Raw genomic sequence first — 27,922 nt, 5'->3', positions numbered from 1 at the left:
GTCTGCTGCAGCAGTCTCCGAGTTCAGGGAGCTGAAGTAGGAGAGCGAGCCCAGGCTCCGGAACACGTATGTAATTGCTTATGCCATGCTAAGGGGCTTGCAACTTTATCCTTAGACCATGGGAAGCACTGGCAGCTTTAAAGCAGGAATGTGCATTTTAGAGGGTTCACTCAGACCAAGGTATGGAAGATGGATTTGCATGGAGAGAGATTCAAAGACGAGCTGCCACTTGCCCTTGACCCTGCCCAGGCACTGCAGTATCTGGGTAGGCCACAAAAGGGTTAGAGGAGTCTAACCTATTTTCCAACACATCTCTTTTTTGTGTGAATAAACAACTTTAGAATCACATTAATTATACTGTCAGAGAGGTGATACAGCAGACGAGAAGAGGAAAAAAAAACCTGTGAAGAGATTGCAAAATAGAAAAGCCACCGACGTGGTTCCATGAACCATGAATTTGGGACCCAGAAATGTCAGCTTCTGAAATCCTGACATACTTCCCCTAACTCACCCCCTACTCCCGCGTCACCCATGGACCCCAGGAGGTCTCCTCCCCAGCTTGTGCATTAATTAGGCCTCTTCAGACTCGAAGTAGTAAAATAAACAAACAAAAACCTCTGCTCAACTGGCTTAAACAGCGAAGGGAAGTTTCTGACCGGCATCACTGAAAAGCTCTCTGATCTGTTCTCTCTTCTTCTCTCCATTCTGCTAGCTGTAATTTAGGCTTCATCTGCAGGCCTCAGACTCTCTGGCATGTCCAGGCTTTCCCTTCACAATCCTAAATGGCTGCGCTGGTCACTGGCTTCATTCACATCCTCACCCCACTCTTTCCAAGTAAAGGGAATGTCATTCTTTTGCTAGGAAAATTCTTCTTTCTCAGAACCACTCTGCCCGCTACCCGTCCCCTCCCCTGCCCCCCACTCACCTCCGTGCCTCCTTGCCTCTCATGGGCTCTGCTGGCTTATCTGGCCACTCCGAACCAAGCAAGGAGGTGGCAGGGGCTAGAACCCACCATTGGCTCAGGGCCTGCCCTTGGAGGTGGTGGCGGAGCCATCTGCAGCCAAATCAAAAGGAAAGGAGGAAGGGTGATCTTTTGAAAGAAAGAGGAGATGGACATGGCCAACTATGACAGCACGGTCTGCACATTTTCTCCTTCCTTTCTTTGACACTTCTTAGATTTTAAACTCCTCTTCTTTTCCTGTCCTTTAAGTATTGATTCCTCACAGCTGTGAGCTCTTTCCCTATCTCACATTCTTCGGCCTCTCTTGACCGCCCATTTACAGTGCCTCCAAATCAGCATTGCCAGTTCAGATTCTGCTCCTGAGCCATGAAACCACATACCCAGCTGCCTGCTGGGCCTGCAGAGGTCCCACTGGCACCCAAAACCTCTAACTCCAAAGTCATTCTTGCTCTCCCCAAACCTGCTTCTCTCATGTGTTCTTATAAGCACCAGCGACCCAGGGGTCATCCTTGACTCCTCACTCTCTCTCTCTCTCTGTCTCTCTTTCTCTCTCCCCAGATCTAATCAAGCCTCACGCCTTAAACCTCTCTGGAATCCAGCCATTTCTTTCTGCCCTACCCCACCTGAGCTCGCGTTTGTGCTCTGGAAGGCTGACCAGTAGTTTCTCTTTTAGCCCTGGCCCGTTTCTCCTGCACTGCAGAACCTCCTCACAGCTTTCCTGGTCATCAGACAGGTGCTGCCTGGAGGGCAGGGTCTACATCATTTTGCCTGCTGCACTGACCAGCCCAGGAAGACTTCCAAAACATCTGTGGCTCCAACAAATAAGCGAGTGAATGAGAGAGAAGAGTAAGAGAATTCTTCTTGGGAAAAAGAGTCCGCATCTCTGAAGGCCTGGGAAAGCATGAGGTGCCTCAGACAGCCTGTGCTGGCCTTGCAAGGTTTGACTTTCCTCCTCCAAAGCTCATCAAGCCCACCGTGTGATGGGGATGCGGGTGAGGGTGGGGCTGTAGAGAGTCTCCCAACGTGAGGTGGGCATTAGAGAGAGGACTCTTTTTTTTTTTTTAATTCGTCTTTTAACCTTTAGTGTCTTTCAGCAATATCTTGGGTATATGATATGAAAGTCTTTTAGAGACCGAAACTGGACTAAAATTTTAAGAGTTTTATTGAGATATAAAATTTATATACTGTAGGGGAGTGGGTATAGCGCCTGTTTCCCATGTACAAGGTCCCAGGTTCATTCCCTGGTACTTCCTAAAAAAATTACAGACTATATAATTTGCCCACTTAAAGTACGATTCACTGATTTTTAGAATATTCACAGACACATGCAACCATTACCACAGTCAATTTTAGAACATTTGCAATACCTGAAAAAAAGAAGCTCCATAGTCTTGGGCTGTCATCCCCCCACCCTCACCCCATTCTCCCATCTCACCCAGCCCTAAGCAACCACTAATCGACTTTGCGTCTCTATAGATTCTGTAGTTGCTAGATTCCCCTATTCTGGACATTTCATATGAATGGAGTCACACAATATGTAGATGTGTAGGTTACTGTTTTTCAGTGAATTTAAGTTTTCAGCCATTATTTCTTCCAATATTTCTTCTGTTCTCTCTCTCCGATTCTGGTTTTCTCATTACGCATATGTTGGTCCATGTAGGTGCCCGATATTTCTCTGAAGCTTCAGTCACTTTTTTTCATTCTGGATTCTCACCGTTCTTCAGATCAAGCTTCCAGTTTGCTAAGATCTTCAAGAAAAGGACTCTTAAAGGCCCTTTGCTCTTCTGACTCTGGGATTCCAAGTGTTCAGCTTTTACCTTCAGCTCAGTGATAGCCCCGTTACCACGTGGAACCGCTGAAATTGAGTTGCTCCATTTCTTCTCTAAATTCACCGGGAGACTAGCACACTGCAACAGGGGCTTTGGGAACAAAGTGTGCTTATTCTCGCTCCACCCTAGTCACAGGTGGGAGGCATGTGGGTTAATGACGACTAGGATTTTAGCGACTGCAGTGACACTAAAATGTGCATCAGGGAGAATGGAATTTGTGTCTGTTTGGTTTAAAGAGCTCACAAACTTTATTAACCTTCTGTGATTTGGCAGAGACAGTAAACTGGTGGCAAATGTGAAAATAGATATGTGGCTGCATGATATTGGCTTTCTCTATGAGGTTTCTGTACTTTAATAGACAAAGACTTGCTCTTACCATTCTTTGGGTGAACAAGTGTTGTGTTCCCCTGTCCACCCCCTCCCCCCCACTATCCCCATCAACCCTTGACAAGCTTACAAATGAAGGTAAGGAAGGAGAAGAAAACTTGGTTTTGTTGAGCTCCTGCTTGCTCCGATTACTGGGCTGGGCACCTCACAAGCATAATCTTATACAAGCCTCACTTTTTACAGATGAAGAGACCAAAGCCCAGAGAAGTCCCCTGACTTGTCCAAGTTGAACAGCTGGTGAGTGCCAAGACTGGGACCTGAGTGGAAATCTGTTCTCTCCAAAGCCCTTGAGGCATTGGATTGATGACATGCTTAACAGTTAGTGTCTCAAATCTTGGTAATTCATGTTGTAGATGCCAGGAGCACAGGGCCTGGGGATTTATCATGCTTCTTTTGGTTCTGACCCCAAAGCAGAAGCCAGAGTGGAAAACCTTACAGAACAGCCCAGTGTTTCCTGTTTGCAAGAGTTTAAATCCTAATACATTGATAGCCAGATTTCTTTCCCATGATGATCCTGGTAGTAATTTTTTTCTTTTTTTTTTAAAATACAGAAGATAACCAAAAATGCATCATGATCCTCCTGGTTTGATAACCTTTTTAAGAAAAGTTTATAAAGCTTTATTAAACATTTCAAACAGCTGTGCAACACACACAGTGGAAACAAGAGCTCCAGAAGAGCAGTCCAAAGATTTCACAAGTGTGTCCTCGCAGTCCCATCCCCTAGACGGAGGGCCTCCAGGTCTGTCCTCTGGCTGGCCCCCTCCCTCCCACGGCAGGCAAGAGAAGATGGCTAGTTCCGCTGGGAGGACAACCATGCCAATCTCCAGTGGGCAGAGGCCAGGAGAACGTCTCATTTATCAGCACTTGTGACTGAAGTGCAGGGAAAAAAAAAAAAAAGCAAGCGACAGCCACAAAGTCTTCCTGGATATTCTTCATAATATACAGCCTATATGCACAGGAAAAGAAGCCCCTGGTGTGAGGACGATGGCCACCGCTCCCTCTGCCTTGTCTGAACCACCTCGGAGTCCAGTGCGCTGGTCACTCTGCAATCCCCATGCTCCAAAAAAAAAAAAAAACTGTAGCGGCTCCTACCATTGCCAGCTATTGTGAAACCTCAAAATCAGAACATGTTCCATAAAGGTTCTTTAAAAGGAATAGACACACGCATGTGTACACACACACACACAAATACACACACGGGGCACACCAAAACACCTCTCAAGGAGAGCCTGGCAGGTAGAAGCTCACGGGTGCCCTCGCATTCGCTCAGCTGGGACGGCCGAGGCACTGAACACGGCACAGCTCACCCTGCAGGCGTGCTCCGAGGACAGCGTGCCAGCCCTTCCCCAGTACAGCCCAGAGGCAGGAGGAAGGCAGAGGAGGCGAGGCTGGGCGGCAAGCCAGGAGCCCAGACACCCAGGGGAAAGAACAGCATCCATCTGCTGCTTCCCTCTGAAAAATGAAGTGGAGATTTGTGGACAACAAACAGTCAAGACGCGTTTGTCTAGCAGCCTCCTGAACAGGGAAGAAAGGATGGAAAAGTGAGGCTCTCGGCCATCAGCAGTCCCTTGAAATTCAAATAGTTTTTAAAAACTAACCATCTAAGGATAAGATTAAGGAATTCAAACAGCAGGAAAAATTAAAAAAGAAAATACCATTCTCTACAGTTCCTAATCTTTGCTAACATTTTCTTGTGATTCCTTCCAGTAAAAACATGCATAATCCTAGATGTACGAATCTGTTTTGTTTTTGTTTTCTTTTCACACAAAAGGGATCATATGATACCTCCTAGATGTTCTGTATCTTGCTTTTTTCCCTCATAACACATCTGAGACAAATCTTCCCACTTTAGCCCAGAGCAATCCACATTTCTTTTTCTGAAAACGATGTGTTCATCATATTCTTTGCTCACTTAATTATCCAGCTTTGGGTCTTCTTATCAAACTCTCTGTAAATTAACGAAATCAGTTCTGGGTTAACTTTCTGTTTTGCAAATAAGTTTTCCCTGCTTTTACTGCTGTAACTTCAAATGAATGTTAGTATTTCTTGTTTCTAGATCAAATTACTGCCTCATGGAAAAAGAGGACTGCCATACCAGATCACAGGGAGGAAAGGAGAATGTATCACTTTCTTGTTGCTGCTGTAACAGATTACCACAAATTTAATGTCTTAATACAAATGTATTATCTCACAGTTCAGGAGGCCAGAAATCTAAAATGGTTTGGCAAGGCTGTGTTCCTTCTGGAGGATCTAGGGGAGATGCTGATTCCTTGTCTTCTCCAGTTTCTAGAGCTGCCTGCTCCCCTTGGTCCCTCGCTCCTTCTTCCATCTTCAAAGTCATTAGTGTAGCATCATTCTCCCTGACCTCTGCTTCTATCCTTACGTCTTCTCTCCTTCTCTAGCTGACCCTCCTGCTTCCCTTGTGATATAATGAGCTTCCCCGGATAATCCAGAATAATCTGCCCATCTCAAGATCCTTAACTTAATCCTACCAGCAAAGTCCCTTTACCATGTAAAGTAACATATACACAGGTTCCAGGGACTAGGGTGTGGACATCTTTGGGGGGCCAGGATTCAGCCTGTCCCAGGGAAGAAGGAGAGAAGGGAGTCGAAGAGAGGGAGGAGGCTTGGTAGTATTGCTCCAAAGTGTAGCCGTCTCCTCATGTCTGGAACCCTGGGCTTTCACGGCTGACCTTTTCTTCCCACCTCACCTTTAAGAAAGTAAGCCCCCACAAGGTGATATGCTGGTTTTTAGGGGCCACCTCTGCACCGACTTTTTTTCTTGTTCTCCTTCCTGCCCCTGCCAATCAGGCACAGGGAAAACTTACAGAAATCAAGGTGTCATGCCAGGTAGGTCTTACTCTTATCTCCTCACTAGGTTGTAAGTTCTGGAAGTCAGGGACCAGATCTTAAGTTAATAATAATAATAATTATTATTATTATATTCCATACAGTGTGCCTGGACAGCATCTCACATGTGCTCAGCAAAGGAAAGAGAGGGAGGAAAAAAGGTGAAAAGGAGGCGAGCGAGGCTGTGCTTCCGCCCTGGCCCAGCAGCTCCCCTGGTGAGGTCCTGGGCTCACAGTACCCCGCTGCTCTTCCTCTGTCCCACGGGCCTCTCCTCCCCAGTGGCCTAACTTGGCTTCTCTTTCTCTTGGGTCTGCTGAGAGGACACTGCCCACAGGCAGGTCTTAGAGGCAACTGGGAGGAAAGACTGTGCAGGAGGATCTTGCCCTATTTTCCATCTGGCCACCAGTGCCCTATTTTCTATTTAGCAATCCTCCCACAGAATGCTGGCTCCAGGAGAGCAATAAAGACAGTTAGCACGAAGCTGAACCTCTCTTCGGAATTCTGCTAGAGGCAGACAGTAAGGAGGGCAAGGACCAGCTTCTGACAGGGGAAGGGGATTCAGACACTGTGTCTGGCTCAGGTACGTCATCTCGGAAGGCAGGGGGAGGGGCTGGATGGCCCCCCTTGCCTGATCCATTCTGGTATGTTCATACCCACAGATCCCCACCTCATAAATCTGCCGAGGGCCTCTTACTGTGAAACCCTTTATCCTTAAGGCCTGCCTGGGCAGAGAGCCATGGCATTTCCCCCTCCAGATTATAAAAGTAGCAAATACCTCTTATTGCAGAAAAGTTGACAAATCCAGAAAAGCCTAAAGGAGCAGGGAAAATGACATCCATAATCCGGGTATCTGTAGGGAGACTTGGCTAACATTTTGTCCTCTTTCCTTCCAGTCTCTTTCCTGTGCAACTCCTGAGATTGGCTCCTTCCCCACACTGGTCTTCTGGGGAGGGGGGGGTTGGGACATTAACTTTACTGCCTCTCTGGTGGTTTGTCCCTGTAGGAAGAAGCTTCTTATGCCCAGGGACTCTCAATGAGGGGCTGCTTCGGCTCATCCCGTCCAGGGGATGGATGGAGAAGGAGAACCTTTCCCTGCAACAACCGTGGGACCTCTGGTAGCTTTCATTTCTTTACTGAATGAAAACAGGAGTTTGTTTCCCAAGTCTGACAGGACTGGCCTCCTGCTTGGTGGGAGTGGGAGGGCAGAGACTGGCATCTCACCATGCTCCCTGGGCCTTTGCCAGGTTTCCAACATGGACCTCTTGCCTCTCTCTCCTTTACTACTGTTGCGCCTCTGATATTTTAGCTCTTCCTCCTCAGAAATCCAGCTCTCCCCTTTCTGGAAACTTCCTCTCTTCCCCAAACAAATGAGATGCCCTCGAGGCCTTTCTTGTGCCCCCACATTTCCTAGCCTCTGTCTTTGAGGGATGATGTCTTCTCTCCACTGCCAGCTGCCACTGCTCAGGAAGAGGAGAGGCAAGCTTCCCTGGGGAGGTGGGGGACAGAGTGGGAGCACTGCTTTCTGGGGTGCAGGGGGTGAAGAGAGTCTTCCACTCTAAACTGAAGCTGCTTCACCCAACAGTGCATCTAAAAATAAAACATGTATTGTGACCCAAAGATTAATTACTCTCAGGAAAAACGCATCTACACAGATAATATTTGACCCACATAAGAAATTAATATTCCTCTTTTTACTATAAACTTAATTCTATTTCCTGTGAGCAAACCCTCTGACCTTATTAATCTAAGAGACTATTTAGCTTCTCTCTCTCCAAGGGTAGATGACAAGATATCCTTCATTAACTTGACAAAAAAGCATATTGCACTCAGGTTACAGACTCTGTTTGGAAGAGGACGAGAGATGGGGATAGGATAGCTGGAAGGGAAGATGAGAAGTCTCTATTTACTCTATCACACATATTTTTAACACACTTGAAATTATACAATTGTGTGTCCTGCTTTTTTTTTCTTCACAGTATCATAAGCATTTCCCCAAGTTTTTAAAGCAATGTCCTAAACACCTATTTTATATAAGCACCCATCTAAAATAAATGATTGTATAACATTCCATTGTAGAGAAAGCCATAGTTCTGGGAGTTTCAGGAGCATAAGGCCAATGCCAAGTATTATTCTTGCTAAAACATATCCTTATGGGCCCTAATAACTAGCTTAGGGATTGCTGAGGACTTTCCAAAGAAATCACTAATGGGGAACAGCTTATATTAGATGGCTGGAAATGTTGCTCTGGATTTTCAAAGCTGTATGCAGGTACAGACCTGGCTGTAACCATGTGAGTGGGGTCAACAAATATATCCTAGGAGAAGCCAAGGTAAAAAATAAAACTAGAGGCAAAAGACACTGTACCTGGGTTATCTGTGCCAGCAGCTGTCAATCTTTCCCCAGGTACAGAGCTGAAGACGTTTAGTCTTCAACACTGGCAGGCAGACAAAGGCCACAGTCTGATTCTTGGGCAGGAGGGGATGGGCCCAGGAGTGAGTTCCTAAATTTGACCCCTGACCATTCCTGAGACTGTGGAGCCCTCATTCTTACCCTGGCTGCACATAAGTACAGCATACAAAGGCCTAGGACTTATCCCACACTGATTAAATAGAAGAATAAGATATTTTTGCTCTAGAAAGTCCCAGAGAAAGGCAAAGCTCTCTATTTCTTTTTGCAGCTTAGATATCCTGAAAGGCCTGTCTGGAGATGGAGGGAAGGGGAGCCACGTGGTCTCTAATAGGCTCCCCCAAACCAGCCCTGGAAATTAGGATTCCACATTCCTGAGCCAGGACTTGGCAAGAAATGCTGGGATAGCAACAATTCTACAGAATATTTTGTGCTCAGTTTTTGTTGGTTGGCAAATCCAAACCTCCCATCTCATCAACAGGGAGACTCAGTTAACAGGACAGAAATTTGGGAACCACCAGGAAATCAGCTCTGACTGCCCCAGGTCTTAAGAGGTTTTCAACAGTCAAGAGTTTTATCCAAGTATCTGCTGGGGGCCTTCTAGGGAAGTGGTAAGACACTCATTGCCCCACTATTACTCTCATGCCCTTCCCAGAGGGTCCAGCCTAAACAGATGAGGCATGAAACTTGGCAGGACGCTACAGCACAGGACATGAAGCCTAGTTCCATGTGATGTCACAAGAAACTTCCAGGAGCTGGTCCTGAACTATTCCACTTCCTCCTGCTCCAAGGCCCTTGATCTAGCCCTTGCTTCCTTCTCCTGCCTCACTCCCACTCCCAGCCCACACTCCACCTCCAACCCTAGCCACGATGAACAGCAAGAGATTGCCCACTTCCCCTTCTGCCTGGCATCCTTCCTTTTCCAAGCCCCCTCTCCCTGACAGCCCACCCTTGCCTTTTTCTGCATGCCCTGCAGGTCTGACCTCTTGTGTGCACTCACCTCACCCTATCCCAGTATGTACACATTTCATCAACTCGTCGATGCACTTTTTCCACCCACCCCCACTTTCTCATCTCTGAAATTAGAATAGGTCTCACACTCCATGGCATGTCATGGTTTCATTGGCCGCATTTTTCCTAGTGGTAAATAACTTAACAGTACATCTTACAATGGAAGGAGTCTTAGATTTGGTGATATGATAGCATACCATATGGTAATTGCCGAGCTCCATGTCTACCTTTTCACTAATTGGGGTATCCATGAGGGCAGGACTGAGTGCAGTTTTCCATTGAATTCCCAGTGACACTTCCTGGAAAAATGGTAGTTACTATAGTAGTAAGCAATAAATGTTTTTTAAGTGTGCATAAATAAAAGCACAAAGCTTTGCCAACTTTTCTGAAAACAACTTGTATAGTTCTCTTCAAGAACTATTTTTTAATTAGCTGTGCAAGACTTGTCATGAAGCAGAATATTTCAGAAAAAAAATGACCAAGGATAGGGAAATAGAGAATAATCTTTTCTCTAGGTCTTCACTGATGATTGAATTCAGGAAATTGAGTTCTATATATAATACATCTTTATGTTTTTAGATCTATAAAGGGAAGTTAAATAGAAGTATTGTACACATTTCTATTTCTTTTCAAAATTTCCATCTCACCCTTGACTTGATTCACAAGGTAGAAGAGACACAATGCATTTATTCATTTATTCCACAAAGATCTATGGGATCTCACTATTTGTCTGCACTCGTCTCAGTGCTGAGAATACCACAATAAACATGATAGACATTGTTCTTCTTGGAGTCTACAATCTAATGAGTGGTGTGAGACAATAACATACAAACAAAAATACAATATGTCAGAAGTAATGATTGTGACTTTAATATGAGAATACTACACTTTATTGAAGTTGTGCATGTCCAAGCTTATCTGAGCTTAACAAACATGTGGGGAACTCGTTAAAAACACTGATTTATAGGCCCACACCAGGTCCACTGAATTGGGACCTACAGGGGAGAGGTCTGGGAAGAGTTATTTTGAGGAATACCCCAGTTGATTCTTGTCATCTACTGTACTAGAGGACATGGGGCTAAAGGAATACCTGGGCCATGTCAGAAGTTTTAGACGTTGCCTGCACAATAGATTCGCACGAGGAGCTTAAAAGATATGATATCCTGGCCGCGCCCCATCGATTCTGATTTAAACCATGGGTGTGGGTGAGGTGGACTGAGTCCTGAGCACATGTTTTTATTTAAAATCTTACCAGTTGACTCCAGGGCATAGCCAGGGTTAAGAACAGAGGGCTCTGGTCTCAGAGATGGTTGGAGGTCAACCTTCAGCACTTGCTGCCCTCAGGCTCGCCACACCTGCCTAGGAATCAGTCTTGGCATACAGCTGCCTGCCTGCATCCAAGATTAAATGTCTTCGGTTCTACACTCGGGGCCAGGCTGCCAGCCGCTGACACAGACAACCCAGGTACTGTGTCTTTTGCAGCCAACCTTATACTTTTGCCTTGGCTTCCCCTTGGCTATGTTTCCTTTTCAGAGCCAAGTCTGAGAGGTGACCCCTACTGCAACGTTTCAGCCAGGCCGGGCCGCCATACCTTCTGTGCACAACTGGGACAACCTGGCTCAGAGCTTCCCACCGTCTCGCACAAGCCGTTCTCTATTAGCAATTCCCTTGGAAAGTCCCCAGTGTATAACTTCCATTAGTAACTTCATTTTGAAATCCCATCAAGCCTACCAGGTGCTATGCCAGGAACCCAATATGAAAACACCCCGACAGCTCCCCCTTTTAAAAAAAGAATATGTTTTCCTCCTACAGCTCCAAAATTACCCAAATCATTAATTATATCAGTACACCTGGCCTCCAAGGGGAATTGGAGAGGAAAACTAGAAGATTGGTGTCTCAGGCAGCCCTGGTGTGAGGAGCACTGCTGTTCTCCTTTTCCACAAGTCATTCCTGAATTTCCTCCTACTCTGATATAGAGTTGAAGAGCCAGTCCCCTACCTGGGCACAATGCATTGTGCCTGTTTCGTTTTGTTTTTTCCAAAGGCATTGGGGTGCTGTGGAAAGCACCCACACTCCAGCCTTGGTTGGAAGCTATGTGGCCTGTATAGCCCGTTTCTTCATCTTTCAGTGTTGCAAGAATAGCAGGCAAAGTAATGAAAGCAGTATGTACGTCACCTTGCACATAGTAGGTGGCTATGATTGTTATTACCTCTTCCCTTTTGTTATTTTTCTTCTAGAGAAATGATTTTGCAGGGACTTTCTTTATGTCATTGCTCAATGAGCTGGAAATGGCAGCCCCGCTGATTAGAATTTGCAGGAAACGGAATGGTACTGTTGACATTTGCAGAAAGCCTTGCTGTTCGGCTTGAAACACTTCACAGATCTAATCCTGCTGGCATTGCCTGTTAGTGATATTTCTGCTGCTATGATGGACACGCTGAGTTCAATCAGGCACTCAGGGGAAGGGCAAGATAATTGGTTTCCTTTAGGATTCCAACAAAGTTAGGTGGACACCAAGTGCATTTTGGCATGAAGGACGCTGACATGCATTGGATGTCACCTGTCTGGCACAAAGGAGGTGTTCAATAAATGTTGACAAGGGCATAATGTGAAGGAATAAATGAATTAACTGCCTAGGCCAGAATGAACTAACTACGCATTTTTATTCTGTATTGTTTGTTTTGCTATGTATAAGTAGCCAATTTCAAATATTGATTTAATCATTTGAGGATGTGTTGGGCCCCATGCTGGCTTCAGGGGACCTAACTGTAAATGAGAAAGACAAGGTCCCTGCCTTCTGAGACCTCTCAGTGCACAGAAGATGACAGAGAAGAAACCAGAATATCACTCTCCAGTATGGTAGAACTGTAATGCAGGAAGCAACTGAAGGTGCCTAAATCGGCCTGAATGGGAACCTAGGAAGGAGAAAGTCCAAGGTCGAACATAAGTTAGCTAGGTATTTGCAACCTTATAAATCTCCATTTTAAAAGTCAGCCCATTTTTGGTATACTGCTTTTGGCAGCTTCTAGTAACTGAAACTTACGTGGGTAAACAAAACGTTTTTACATACAATGGAATATCATTCAGCCAAAAAAGTCATGACGTTCTAAGTGCTACAACATGGATGAACCTTGACAACATCCTGTTTTGTGAAATAAGCCATGGAAAAATCTTGTAGGTACTCACTCCTATGGAATAATTGGAGTATACAAATTCATAATAAGAAATTAGAATACAGGTTATTTGGTAGAGAGTTTCTGTTTGGGGTGATGGAAATATTTTGGTAATCGATGGTGGTGATGGAAGCACCACATTGTTAATGAAACGAACACTATTGAATTGTATATTTGAAAGGGGCTGAAAGGGACATTTTAGATTGTATACATGTTATCACAACAATTTTTTAAAAAAGCATAGAATGTCCAACAAAAAAATGAAGGCTAAGGTTAATAGTATAGAAATTATAATATTGTTTTATCAATTTAACGAAGGTACCATAATAATGCAAAATGTTATTTAAAGGGAAAACTGTGTGTGTGTGTCTATGTGTGCGTGTGTGTCTATGTGTGCGTGTATGGGGACATAAGAGAAGACTGTTTATTTTTGCAGGATTTTTCTGTGAAACTATGACTGTTCTGATAAAAGCAAATAAAAAACAAACAAGAAATTAGCTAGGTAAAGAGGAGGGAACAGCCTGCCTGGCAACAGGAAGGGCTCTGGAAAGGTCTGCAGGCAGGAAGAGCTGAGCCTCAGAGGAACTGGAAGCAGATTAGTGGGGTTTGCAAGGAGAGAGGTAAATTGGAGACGGGGGAAGTCAGGCGCGTCTTTGCAAACCTTGGTGGATCATCGGATGGGCAGGCAAGTGTGCACAAAGCAAGGGCAAAATATCTTGTTGACATACAAGCAGCTGTTCGGTGGCGCTGCTTTCATTTTAAATTGCATAGATGGAGATGGTGGTTCCATAAACTTGGTGATGTTTAGGGCCTCTGAAGGTCCTAACCAGGCTCTGATGGCCACGGCAAGGGGAAGGGGAGCTGGGTTTAAGCTAGGTGGTGGCAAAAAAAAAAAAAAAATAGCCCAGCTTTCTCTTTGTTTCATCTCAGTAACACGAGTAAGTCGTTCAGTAAGTATTAACGGGCGTGGCTGTGGAGACCGAGGCGCATCCGCTCCCTCCTCTCTCCGCCGCCCGCCTGAGAGGAGCGGGGAGTGCCAGAGGAGGAGGTGGGTGTTTGGTTACCGAGGGAAGGGAAGCAGGTTTCTTCCCCGGCGAGGCCAGCCTGGGGCCTGGCGTCTGATGAGGGAGGCAAGGCGGGGGCGAGCGCAGGGACCTGGCGACCGGATGCCATGGTAGGGGTCTATTTCTTCGCCCCGCGAAACTCGTAGGGGTGCAAACCTACTCGATCCTCTCTGTTCCCTCCTTCAGTCTCTCGCTTGTGCCCGTGGCCCTGATTCTTTATGCAAAATCTGCTGGGACTTCCCACGCCACGGGATTCCGGGAGGGCAGAGCCGCTGTCCCCGCTGGGCGCGCAGGGCAGGAGCGCGAGAGTTGTCCACCGGCCGCGCCGCCCCGGACCCTCGGCGGCTCCCCTCTCCCGGCCCTCCGCCGACGTCCCCGCGGCCACCCTGCACAGCCTGCCCGCCCCGGCCGCTTAGTTTGTACACTGAAGAGAGCGCAGGTTCCAGCGGGAAGGGCGGGGATCAAATCTGGCAGTTACCAGCCTCACCGGATCCCACCCCCACCCCTCCCCGAACACCCTATTGGCGGCTTGGGCCAAACAGAAGAAATGGGAGCAAGTTTTTGTTATTGTTAAGGTCCGTGAGTCAGGGCTCAGTAAATTGTATAAGAGCCTCTCCCACTCACCCTCTCTTTCCATCTCTACCTGTCTGCCTCTCTTTTTCTTTTTATGATTTTATTTTTCCACGCGGGGAATACACGAATGTATTTTCCTTGTAAAAGGTTAAAACGATACATGAGATTACAAAACAAAATGTGAAATCACCATTTATTCACATTGCCCCCAGTTCCACTTTCCTTCTCTGGGACCCCTTCAGCTTCCAGTCCATGCAGTCCACATATACGAACCACTGCCTTGCTGTGTACCATTGCAGAGCCTGTCCCATGCAGTCTACATACATGAATGTCTGTATACATTTGTGAATATACAAATATGGGCTTATTACATATATGCATATGTGTACATGAGAAACCTTTTTTCCCCGTTTAATTGGGGTCATACCGCAAGTGTTCTGCAAATTGCTCATTTCCTGCAATGCTATGTCTTGGAGAACCGTCATTGGGAGCACGTACAGTTCTTTTACACATAAGCCCTACTCATTTTTTTTTTTTAATTTATTTATTTCCGCCCCCCCCCCCCAACGTCTGCTCTCTGTGTCCATTCACCGTGTATTCTTCTGTGCCCACTTGTATTCTCATCAGGCAGCACTGGGGACCTGTGTCTCTTCTTGTTGCATCACCTTGCTGTGTCAGCTCTCTGTGAGTGTGGCACCACTCCTGAGTGGGCCATAGTTTCGGGCGGGGTGGCTCTCCTTGCCCAGGAGCCACTCCTTGTGCAGGGGCCACTTCTTGCGTGGGGGGCACCCTTACGCAGGGGCATCCCTGCGTGGGCCGGCGCTCCTCGTGCACAGCAGCACTGCGCCTGGGTCTGCTCACCACGCGAGCCAGGAGGCCCTGGGTAGCGAACCCTTGGACCTCGTATATGGTAGGCAGACACTCTATCTGTTGAACTACATCCGCTTCCCCATCTCATTCTAATAGCTCCATGTTCCATACTGTGGATTTATCAGAGTGTATGAAACCTCTAATTTTAGTGTTCTAATTTTTTTGCTCTTCAAGACAAGGAAGCAATTACTATTGTAGTGGTTATCTATTGCTGCCTAACACATTACCTTCAAACTTAGTGACTTAGCACTAGTAAATATTTATTATTGCTCATGGCTTTTGACAGTCAGGAGTTTGGGGCTGCTTGGCTAGGGAGTTTCTGGCTCAGAGTTTTTCATGAGGTTGCAGACAAGGTGCTGGCTGGGGCTATTGTCACCTGAGGCTTGCCTGGTGAGTCGGTGCTGACTCTAGGTGAGAAACCTTTCTCCCTGCGGTGGGCCTCTGCACAGGGCTGGTTGAGTGTCCTTGCAGCATGTGGCTGGCTCCCCCAGGGCGAGTCATTCAAGACAAAGCCAAGCAGAAGCACAATGCCGTTATGACCTAGCCTCAAAAGCCAGCACTGTCACTTGTGTCACATTCTGTTCATTAGGAGCAATTCACTAAGTCCAGCCCATATTCAAGGAGAGATTAGGCTCATCCTTTGGAAGAGAGGAGAGTCAAAGAACTTGTGAGCCTATATTAAAATCACCAATACTACCCTTATACATAATCTTCATGTACGTGAATGAATATTTCCTTAGACTAGATTACTAGAACTGGAATTGCTGGGTCAAGTGATATAAGCATTTTTAATTTTCATAATTTCTGTTTATTATTTACAGAAACCATTACTTGTCCCGAATATCCACTCTCTCTCTCTTCTCCTTTTAGCAGTGACTCGCCTAAGTTTTAGTTGGGCACAGCTTGAGAATTTGTTTCCCAGCCTCCCTTGCTCTGCATGGAGGCCTGCAACTGAGTCCTGGCCAACGGGATGTGAGTAGAAGCGCTGTGTGAGACTGCTAGGTCATGTCCATAAAAACAAAGTGCCCTACTTCCTCCCTCAACCTGGAAAAAGCCATTTGGATCCTTGATGTGGGGGCTGGCTTCTCAAGGTGGATGACAGCATGCCCTTGGGGATGATGGTCAAAGAGTTAGAAAGAACCTGGGTCCATGGATAATCTCCCTGAGTGGAGCCACCTTCTTGGCAGGACTGCCTGCCAACTTGGACTTTTGTCAGAGAAAGGTTATTAGTTTCTATCTTGTTTTAGCCACTGTTATTTGCTCATTTGCTTTCCAAAATGGCCTCACCAACGACACGTGAGTATCCATTTCCCCCATCCTCATTCCCATTAGGTATTATTAATCTTTTAAAAACATATCAATCTAATAGTTTCCTCCTTCACTTTGACTTTGTAATCTCCCTCATGTGCTATAGTACCTGATGCCAAGGACAGGTTAAAAGATAGTGACATGATATTATACCGAAGAAAAAGAATTATCATTTTGCAACCTGTATTAATAGAAAACCCCAAAATACAAGGTTACTTCTGAAAAAGATACTGCTACAATGCTAAAAAAAAAAAAAAATCCATACCCATCACCAAAAAAGTCTCTTCAGAGACGCTGCACCCGCCCTGGAATGCGTTCTGCCTAGCTGGGGAGAGGATGCATTTGGAAAGATAAATAGCAGCACCACGTGGAGTGATGTGACCACCCAGTTAGTGGTGCTGACCCAGGGATGCAGGAGGGTGCTCGGGTGGAGGGCATTTGGGCTTCCCAAAGGCAGCAGTGCCCGAATTCCTTGTGCTGCTCTGGCAAGAACGGGGAGGTAGTGGGAGGTTATCTGGGGGAAAGTTTTGGCCAATGGCTAAGAGTACAGACTGCCTGAGTTCCTGCCCCCACTCTGCCACTTCAAAGACTCTGTTTATACATTTTTATGGAGCCACGCTGGGAACCCCCACGGGAAACTCTGGGACCTAACCTTCCAGAGGGCTGAGGCCAGCGGCACAGCAGGCCAGGCTTCTCACCTGGAGCGTGGGGAGAAGAGCTGCGTGGAACTCCCAGGGCGGTCAGGAAGACTGAGGAAAATCACTCAGGAAAGGGCTGCGGCCGCGGGCCTGGGCCTCGCCGGGGCCCACTAACGATGGCTGCTGTAATTTAACAAAACCCACGAAGGAAAGAAACCTCCTGATACCCCAAACTCTCTTTTGGTGCCCTTTTGTCCCCTCACTGCCACCCCTGCAGACGTCGTTTCCCTCCCCCCACCCAAAATACCCACTTCCGTAAAAGATCATATGAATTCTTTCCTACTGAGGCAAAAATGGTAAGAATTTTACACACCAATTTTGCATTTACACATTCAAAGGGGCAACAGCTAAGCTAAATGGGGGGCACTTGGACCAAGTGGGAGCACTTCACCAAAGCTGTTGGAATCATTACCTTTAGAGAGCTGGCCCCAGGCTCTCCTCCCCTACCAGACTCTCTCCCTCCCCCCCCACCCTTTCTCTTCTTTATCCCTTCTCAGTCTTTTCCTTGCCTGAACACCCATCTGAGTCCTTGATGATTCAATGTGATTACATTTCCATAGGCAGGTGTGTGTCTTGTTTAGTCATATTAAAAATAAATCACTTGGCCACACACAGTCGATGCATCAATCTGTTACTTTTCCTTGCTTTCCAGGAACAGACTGCTTAAAAATCAAACGACTGTTGGGCAAAATGTGAGCCGGTAAAGGAGGATGAAGAAAACAAAGCCCTTCTGAGCTCTCTCCTCAGGCTTCCCACCCAATCAGAAAGGGAATCTGTCATGCCCACAAGCATGCCAAAAACGCAGTGTTCGGGGTTGGATTCTTTGGATCGGAGGCAGTGAGCTGCAGAAAAATCTGGGCGAGGGAGGGGAGGAACGTGCGTTTACAGAACACCTACCCTGCGCCAGGCTCTCTGCTTTCTTGGGCATCATCCTCTTCTAAGGATCCTGCTAAGAGGCTCTGGATGACTTCCCCTCTCAAGATCTCAGTTTCTTCAGACTGGAAACATTAAATCATCCTCTAATAATTCTTTTTGGAGTGATGGAAAAAGCTTGGAGTTAGGCAGACCTGGCTCCACCACTTTGGGCAAGCTACTTACCATCTCTGAGCCTCAGTTTCTCCACCTCTAAAATGGGGGTGGAGTTCAGGAACAAATGAGATCATATATTTAAGATACCTTGTAAACAGGCAGCTTAAAAATGGTGTTTAATCTATCCTTTACAACACACACACATACCTTTCCCCTCTTACATATTATATAATTTTTGCAGTTTAGGGTGGCAGTGTTCCAGGAGGTGTATGTGTGTGTGTGTTTTCTTCTTCTTCTTTTTTTTTTTTTAAATTAACATGTAATGGGAAGCATAGGTAAATTTACTAACTGCAATACAAAACTATCATCAAGTAATTTTTGATTATCTACGCCACAAAACATAATTAACATTTTTTATGGAAGATGATGCAGTCTTATTTTTTAAATCAATTTTATTGGTGCATATTAATGCAGCATACAATCCATCCAAAGTGTATACTCAATGGTATTTGGTATAATCACCTAGTTGTGCATTCATCACTTTATTTTTCTTCTTGATGAAAACAGTCTGAGGGGGAGAGATTAGAGTCTTTTAGAAACTCTTGACCCTACAGAAAGCCAGACTCAGGCCCCATCAAAGGCTACCGGGCATTTAGTGAGAGGACAGCAAGTGTCCAAGATGTCCCCCAGGGAGCCAGGCCTCCCCAAAGCCACACCCTTGTACAGCCCCCTCCCATGTACATCTGGGCTGGCATGGGACTTGCTTTAACCAATAAAATGTGGTGCAAGTGCCACTGGGCCAGTTCTGGGCTTAACCCTTAAGAAGACCCAGAAGCTTACACACTTGTGTGCTTTTGGGGGCCCTGAGCCAATACCTAATAAGTGTGGTCTCCCTGTTCCAGAAGGCATATGGAGAGAACATGAAGAGAAGAAGTAGATTTTGAGAATATATATGGACAGCGAGTGAGGGGAAGCCAGCTGTCCCCACACCCCAGCCAAGCCAGGCCTCCTGCCACCCTTTCCAGGGCGCCAGGCATGGGAGTGCATGGGAGTGAGGCACCCTGGAAGTTCCAGTCCAGTTGAGCCCACAGATGGCGGCAGCAGCCCCAGACAATATCACCTACAAAAGAACTGGCCAGTAGAACCGATCAGCCCATGGAGCATGAAAGATAAGTGTTATTTTAAGCCATGGCATTTTGGACAGTGTGTTACACATCATTAGAACATCAAAAACTGTATTATTGAGCTTCCACAGTGGTGAACTGTGAACTCTCATTATGCATGACACAAAAGAGCTCCCCTCAGGAACTTAGTTTGGAACAAGAAGATTGTATAAAAGGTAAAAGAGTAAAGAGTAAAGGGTCGAGACATTAACTAATGCACAAACAAGTGTATAGCTAGGAGGATGACGCAAACAGATGAGGGAGGGGCCACTGGGGTAGGTAAGGTCAATCAGGAAATACTTCCTGAGGAAGAAAGCTTTGGGCTGGATTTTGAAGGAGAAGGGAGATGAGATTTAAGAGAATTGGGGGTGGGAGAAGGATTGTTGGCAAATGGTGAGGAAATTTGGGGCATGGGGAAAAGGAGCTGAGTTGGGTCTAAAAGGGGATCTTGCTAAGTCAGGTTGCAGGCCTGCAGGGAAGACTCCAGGAAAGCCAGCTAGTTCATGATCTTTACTTTCTTCATCCCATTTGGTAAAAATATAACTGGCTAACAGCAGCATCCCTTCATTGCCAAATTATAAATGCCCATGAGTGTGAAGTGTCTTGAGGGAAACTTACTCTTCAGTATCCATTGGAGGGGGCTCAGAAAGATGTGCAGAACTTGCTGATTTGCAGACAGCCCTTTTCTCTCTCCCCCAGGGACAGTTTCCGGAGTGGGGGGAGGAGGGGAGTAGGTGGCAGGTGCAAGTGTGATTGTCAGGGCCCTCTCCATGAGCCTGATGAGGAGCCCAGAGACAGAAAAGGCTGTGACGGCAGCAGCAGAGACCAGAGCTAATTGGTTGGTAATTGGCAGGTTAATGGCTCACATCAGGGATAAGGGCAGCTCTGGCCATATGGTGGGCAATGACTTTAAAGGTTCCCTCTCTGATTCTCTCCCCTCCTGACATTTGGTGGGGCTTTGAAGATCTCCTACCTGGGAAGATCTGGATCATGTTTGTCTTCTCAGATTCCAAGAGAGAGCTCTGGGAATCAGGGTGAGGTCAGAAGGTAATGGCTAGCACCAAGAAACATTACTTTAGGAGAACATGAACAATCTGCTATTTCCTTGAGGAAGAGGGGCACATTTGCAGGGTGCGATGGGGCAAGTGGTCCCAGCTCTAGGCAGACAAAGGCTGAGGCTCAGGGAGGAGCCAAGTGGCTTATCAGAGCATCTGTCTTCACATTTTATGGTGCCACCTTAGTTTTGTAGTCTTACCCAGCTTACTCCATTTATCATCTTAGCTTATACCATTATTAATTTTCACAGTTACGGAGTGAATCATTTAAGAATATATTTAGTTGTAAGTAACTGTGGCCTAAGCAATAAAGACATTCCCTCAATTCACTCAGGATCTTTGAGTGGTGGCCACGTGCCAGAGGCAACTGTTCTAGGAGCTGAAGATACAGCAAGAGTAAAGCAGAGTCAGTTCCTGCCCTCCAAGAGCAGGAGGGTTAGGGCAGGGGCTCAACCCTGCCCCAAATGCCTGGGTCCCCGCGCTTTTCCTGTCTGTCCCAGGGTACTGGCCTCTACTGCACGGCCACAGGATATCTCAGGATGTCCAGTAATCTTCAGTTAAAACAAGAACAAGGAGAAAGATGTGGCACCAGCCTCACCTGTTCCTTTTAGAAAAAAGAACACATACTTTTCTAGAATCCCCCAGCAGATGTCTTGGGGAGAACTGGGTACATGGTTGCATCAGAATTTTCATGACTGATTTAGACTTGTCATTATTATATTTGGGGTTTCCCTAAACAAAATTAGGCTTCAATTTGAAGGGAAAAGGGGGATGGGTGGTGGGGAGGTATCCAGGTGGCCTTGCCCTCTCAGTGTTTACTGAGCAGGCAGACACTACCAAAAGTAAACATTCCATGGGCAAATATCCATTGCAAATAGTAAATAAACAGAAACACAATTTTCAAGTGAAATCAGACACAGTCCAAGATCAGGCAAAAGTATTTATTGAGTGTCTGCTGTTTACTAAGCTCTTTTCCACATGCTTTACAGGAAATATGAAGATGAGAGAAAGGATCTAGCCTCAGGAACTTTCAGGAGACGATGGCACACACACATACGAAACAACCTGTGGCCATGAGAGAGTGGAAACGAATTTGGTAGAACAAAAGGCACAAGTATCCAATAAAAGCTGTTATTATACAAGATATTTTCACAGCCTGCCCCACCCACATTGCTTCTAGAAAACATGCCCTGCTCACAGTTCCCAAAGGGGCAGCTCTGTGACAGACAGACTCATTCTTACTCCTGCCGTGGCTGATAAACTACATGTGGGACCCCTGCGCCAAAGGCAGTCAACCCACTGGCTGGCCTGCAAGTCCTGGGCCTCCACTTAAAGAGGTGAGCCGAGCCAATCAGATGCTCTTTCTTGAGAATTTGCATAAAAAGATGTAGACACTGTTGCCTCCGCAGGAGCGGTACTGATACCAGGTGGGGCTGTATGCGGGCATCTGCAAGTACGCAAGTACCTGTAAGCAGAGGAAGCCAGTGGGAAGAAGCAAAGAGGCCACACAGCAACTCAGGAAGAGAAAGGCAGCCTCACTCCTGACCTGGTTCCATCCTGAGCTGAGGTTGGGGAGTTATTTGTCACATCCTCACCATCAGCTTTCCTTGCACTCGGGCTGCTTTCAATGGGTTTTTGTGCCGTAGCTTGAACAGTCTTGGTATGGGCAGGCTTTGCCCTCCCTCTTTCTCCTCCCATCACTTCTTCATGCCTTTGCCCCTTCATCTGCCTCTTACCAACCCCCAATCCATCCCCTTGCCTCTGCCTTAGCCCAGGTCCTCTTCCCCCCACCTGGTCTCCCCCTTCATTTTACTTTTCACATTGTTGATAAAATGATCTTTCCAGCTTGACCCCATTACCCCCTTGCTTAAAAACCTTTAAATGGCTCCTCTTTGTACCAGATTAAAGTTAGAACTCCTTCGTTGGCCTTTGAGGTCACTCGCCGTACCCCTGTACCCTTCTCCAGCTGCTGGTCTCCTGGCCTGCCCCACAGCCACCCCAAGGTAAAATGAGTCCACCCAGAATTTCACACTTCTGAGTCTTTGCACACCCTGCAACTTATGTGCAAAATATACCATGTCTCCGCCCATTTCCCAGCAGGTGAATTCCCACTCCTCCAAGACCAAGGTCAGGTGTCATGCCACCCCGCCCCCTGGGATCCTCCCTCCTTTGTGCCTCCAGGCCCTTCCGGAGGAGCCCAGCTCACATCCACCTCATTGTCCTGGCACCATGGGCCTGCGTGTTTCTGTGCTTCTCCCTGGCTGTGGGCAGGCGCTGTGTGTCATCTCAGTATTCCCATTCAACAAATGACTGTGAAGTGAATGAATGAATGATTCCTTAATGGTGAAACAGGCTCAGCAACTTTGATAGGGATTTTGTGTGTGTACATGGGCTGGGGGAGAGGGGCTCCCGGTCTGGCACTAGGGAGGGGTTTGGGGTTTTCTAAGGCCCTTCTGCCTCTATCCCTGAAGCTCACCTCATTTTCCTGCTCTCGAGGCACCACTCGGTGAAAGAGGTAGAAACTGGCCAGGACACCAGAAATCCCCTGAAACATTGCCTTGTTTTCCTTTCCTGGAGAAGACACACCCAGAACCAAAGAGCAGAGGGCAGCCAAGAGTGGCTCCGAGTTGAACAGGCAGGAGATTTCAGAAGCAATCAAGAGGGAAAATAACTTGCATTATCCCTGGAATTCACAATGCAGCGCTAACGAGCTGGAGGATCTGCGACTTGGTCTCCTGCTTCCTGCAGCCCAGGAGGAGCTGTTTGGAGAGCTGAGGGGGCACCGTGACTGAGCCCTCCCTACCTCCTGGGGCAGCACTGTCCACACAGCCTGGCCAGGGCAGCCAGCAGCAGGGTTCCCTTGGGAAGTGGGAAGACTGGGGGGGTGGGCAGGGAAGGGGGACAGTTGCTGACCCCTCCAACCTGGTGGCCCTCCCTGGGAGCGCAGGGTGCTTACAAGGCTCCCAAATGGACTGGTCATGAAAGATCTCATGACAAGGGGCTGCAGAAACCTGGCTGCAGTGGGCCTGGGGAGGAGGGGGTGCAGGTAGGGGACGCACTGTGACCTCCTCACTGAAGAGGGGTAAGGCAGAGAAAGCCCTGGAATAATTTCTAAGTCACTATCATCATTAAATCAGTGTCTATCAAAGTTTGTAAAGGGCCGAAACAATGAATGGCCAACGTTTATTGAACCTCTCCCTGTGCCCAATATTAGGTACAGGCACTTTACATCTTTACATTCATTATCTTTTTTTGTTTTAGGGTAGGCAAGGGAGTGAAGAGTTTATTAAGAAACAAGAAGAGAAAAACAGTACACAATCTGAGATAAGATTGCAGGCACGCTGCAGGGTAACTTCCACATTCATTATCTTATCCAACCCTTCACCTCCACCCAACACACACACACTTGCACCTGCTCACACACATCCACCCTCACCCACTCACCCTTACTCCATGTACATCTATGCACACTCACACTCAGTGTCCACATGCACAGTCATATACTCACACAATTCCTTGCCCAGGCACACACACATACACACACTCACATGCATCCATACACACACTCATAAAAACACATATGTCCATGTACACTTGCACATGCACACGCAGTCTCACACACATTCTCTTACACACTCACACTCTCACATCCCATTGCAGTCTTTTAAATTTTTTTCTATTTTTTTCTTTTAACTTTTTTCTTGTCTCTTTTTTGTTGTTTTTGTTTCCCCATTGCAGTCTTACATGCACATCCATGTGCACTCACTCACACCCTATACACACACCCACTCACAACTATGAGGTAGACATTACCACCCTCACTTACGGGGTGAAGAATTAAAACACAAAACATTTTTATGGTTACCTACTGCACATCCCACATCTGGGGACTTGGAATCTGGGAGTTTGATTCTGGGTGCCAATGCTGGCATGAGTAAAATGGGGATGGCGGTGGTGGTCTAGCTGAAGTTGAGGAGAAGGAGGCAGATCTCTCTGGAGAGGAGGGTTTGGGCAGACCAGGAGTCTTGTGAGGGTCTTTGTCTTCCCTTCTCCACAGGGAGACACAGAGGGCCATGTACGTGTGTGCTCCTGACATAGCTGTTGGGGTGGTGGGAAGTAAGAGTAGGTCTGGTGGGTGACTGGCTGGTGTGAGAGGAGCATAAAAAATGCCACGCAAATTGTGGGCCATCCCCACATTTCTCGCCATCGCCCACCCTTATGTTCTGGACAGGTCCATTCAGGTCGACTTCAACCCCAAGCGCAGTACAGCCTTGCCCCTGTACAGCATCTTCTCACACGGTCAGGGCTGGAGGGGCTGGGGAAATGGAGAGGGTTCACAAAGAGGCTAAGGCGATTCTTGCCTCAGGAAGGCATCAGCTGCAGGTCAGGACCCACGTTCCTGAGTCCTTACTCTGTTAGCATGTTGTTGCTGTTTTTGAGAAAAGAGGCATCAGGGTGGTGGGAACAAGTCTCTGGTCTTGTGGAAAGAGGTTGGACCAACCTTCTAAGGGCCCTCCCGGCACATGCTGCGGTGGAGCAAGGACGTCTGACCCAGGCTGGGGAGAACTTCACGGGAAGACAGGGTGAGGGCATGAGGAGGGGATTCTGGGCAGAGGGCACAGCAGGGGTACAGGACTGGGGGCCGGGGACGTCAGCAGGAGTGATGGGCTTTGCTGTGAGGAGAGCGGACTGGCTGTCGCAGAGGTGACCCACTGTGAGTCACAGGGCATCCGCCTCTTTTCTAAAAGGAGCCTGTGGCAGGGCATTGCTCCTGCAAGCAGCCGGTGGGAAACTGCCTGGGGTCACAGTTCCTGCCTACAAGCCCCTCCAACAAAGTCCAAACTCCTGACCATGACTTCCAGCCCCTGCCCTAGGCACTGCCTGCACCTTTGACCTCAACTGCTACCAGGTGCTCCTCTACCCGCATGGCACCACGTCCATTCCTGCCAGAGGCTCTGGCCATTTCCTCAGCCGGAGAGCCTCACCCAGAATGCCTAGCTCCCAGATTCAAACAGCGGACTGGCTTCTCCTTCTCCTGAGAATCTCAGGGCCAACATCCCCTCCTCTGTGAGGACTTCCCTGACCACCCACATCTAAATGAGTATCCTCCCTGAAGTTATTTTCCACCTCATCACTCTTTTGTTTTGTTTTCTCCACTCTCTGGAATTTCACTGTTAATCCACTTGCTTACTTTATTGCCTGCCCCCTCCCACAGAAAATGATAATATTAATAATAACAACCAGTGCTTATTGAAGCATAGTACATGGCCAGTGCCATTGTAGGCACCTCACGTACATAAATTCATTTAATCCTTATCATTACCCTATGTAATAGGTACCACTGCAGTGTTATTATTATTGTCCCCATTTTACAGATGGGGGAAACAAGAGCAGGGACCTCGATGCTTCCATCCACTGTTGAACCCAGCACCTAGGATGGCAGGAATCCAACAACCCTGTCTACTGAAATAGCACCCACAGCATGCTCTGGGGCTGGGCCCGGGGCCAGCACGCTCCCTGACGATGACTCAGTGGGACCGACTGCTGCTCTGATGCCAGTCCAGAGGCTCAGCCCCTGCTCCCTCTCCCTTTCCTTCCAAACTTACTTTCAAGGGCTTCCTGAGTGCAGGACTTGGGCACAGAGGAGACTCAGAGTTAGTTCCTGCTTCAAAGTACAACAGCCTATCTGCAAAAAGTACTGTATTATAAAGCAATAAAAACACAGAAGATAAGCCGTAATAATTTTGTCATTCATTCACTCAAGAAGCATTTGTGGGGCTAAGCTCTTGCAGGCAGGGACAAGTGTTCGGCCTCCCCACCTGGTTGGATGAGGCTGTGCCACCTTCTCTCAGGTGGCAGAGGCAAGGGGAGCGCAGCCAAGGAGAGGGGATGCTTTTCCCAGAGCTGGCCAGGCTGCCAGTGGGGTCTCTGGCCTGTCTAGAAAAGCAGGCTAGGAGTCTCGCCCGGGACTCTGGGATGACTGTCCCCTTTCAGGGTTGCTCTGGCCTCCCTCCTGTCCGTAGTGGCTGGCAGAGGGCCCCCGGCTCCTGGACTGCCTGCTCCCACACAGAGCCATCCACAGACTGCCACCAGGCAGCTTCCCCAGGCTGCCCCAGAGCTCTGCTGAGTGATTGATGGAGCTGCTCTCGCTCTTGGTCCCAGAGAGCCCCTTTGAATAATAACTTGGCAAAATTACTCTCTTTCTCTCTTTTTTTTTTTTATCTTTTGCTTTCCCTACCTCTGATTCATTTGCTTTTCTAAGTCATTCATCTCTTCTGAGTTAGAAGAAGAAAGAGGAAGAAGTATGAGGAGGTGACACAGAGGTATAAAAGACCACAGTCCCCACCTCCTCATTTTACAAAGAGAAAGCTAGGGAACGGCTCAGCTACAGCCGTTCTCTCCTTGGTGTGGTTCTGAGCCGGAGTTGCGGCTCTGTCATCAGGACTTGCACAAGTAAGCCTGGTCCTGTCTGCCTGCGGGCATCCCATCCTTGAAGAGGAGCAGCAGAGGAGGTAGGGAAAGGAAGGTGAGATGGAAGTTCAAGTGAGTCACATCAGCTCATCAACATTTTAATTGATCACCTACTATGTGCCAGGAACTGAGGAGAGAAAGGCAATAAGACACTGTTCCTGCCTCAAGGAGTTCATAGATGAGTAAATAGGTAAATATAATACCATGTGATACATGTGCTAGCAGAAGTACATGCACTCATATGAAGGAGGCTGTTTATTCTGCAATGGGAGGGACCTTCAAGGAAGTCTGCACAGATGGGCTGATACTAAAATGTTCTGAAATCTCAATTGGAAGGGGGGGAAGGGTGCTTCAAATATCAGGAACTACAGAGACAGGCTTGAAAGTGGGAAACTGCATGGTGTTCTGGGAGAACTCTAGTTATATGGTATTTTTAGAGCATGAAGAGTGAAGTGGACATTAGAAAGACAAGAAAGGTAGGCAATGGCCAAGTAATAATACCGGTTGTAATAATAGTAGTAGTAGAGCTTATGTGGGAGCGGTCTTATATGCTAGCCCCAGGAACTTGATAACTGCAAAGTGACCAAACAGGAAGGTCTCCAATAATGTCAAGAATGACAGATGCAGGACACTATATATCCTGCCATACCCACTGAATGGACTGGGAGAGAGTGTAAAGTACAACATAAACTATAATCCATGCTATGTAGCATGCTCCAAAATGTATTCATCAAATGCAATGAATGTACCACACTAATGAAAGAAGTTGTTAATGTGGGAGGAGTGGGGAGTGTGGGGAGTAGGATATATGGGAACCTCCTATATTTTTTAATGTAACATTTTGTGTGATCTATGTATCTTTAAAAAATAAAAAATTTAAAATTTAAAAAAAGGATGGGTGAGAGCTGGGAGAGGATGGAGAAAGGAAGACCAGTCAGCAGGCTACTGGAATAATCCAGGTGATTTAAGGACTGAACCAAGGCATGGTCAATGGCAAGGGGAATGGATGGATTTGAGAAACATTTAGAATGTCATGCTGACAGGGTTTGTGAATGGCTGAAGGAGGATGATGGA

At 47.1% G+C, this 27,922-nt stretch overlaps 1 long non-coding RNA gene across 1 annotated transcript; it reads left to right on the top strand.

Moving 5' to 3' along the window:
- The first annotated feature begins 1,413 nt into the window (after positions 1–1,413).
- Positions 1,414–4,956, top strand: LOC105745455 (uncharacterized). The gene is made up of 3 exons (XR_001118153.3): positions 1,414–1,899; positions 3,361–3,414; positions 3,729–4,956. It is a non-coding gene; the product is annotated as an uncharacterized lncRNA (long non-coding RNA).
- The last annotated feature ends 22,966 nt before the right edge of the window (positions 4,957–27,922 follow it).

Source organism: Dasypus novemcinctus, chromosome 3 (genome assembly GCF_030445035.2).
Source record: "Dasypus novemcinctus isolate mDasNov1 chromosome 3, mDasNov1.1.hap2, whole genome shotgun sequence".
In the NCBI taxonomy this organism is placed as follows: domain Eukaryota; kingdom Metazoa; phylum Chordata; class Mammalia; order Cingulata; family Dasypodidae; genus Dasypus; species Dasypus novemcinctus.
The sequence above is the reverse complement of the archived record's forward strand: the minus strand, read 5'-3'. Positions and strand labels throughout refer to the sequence as shown.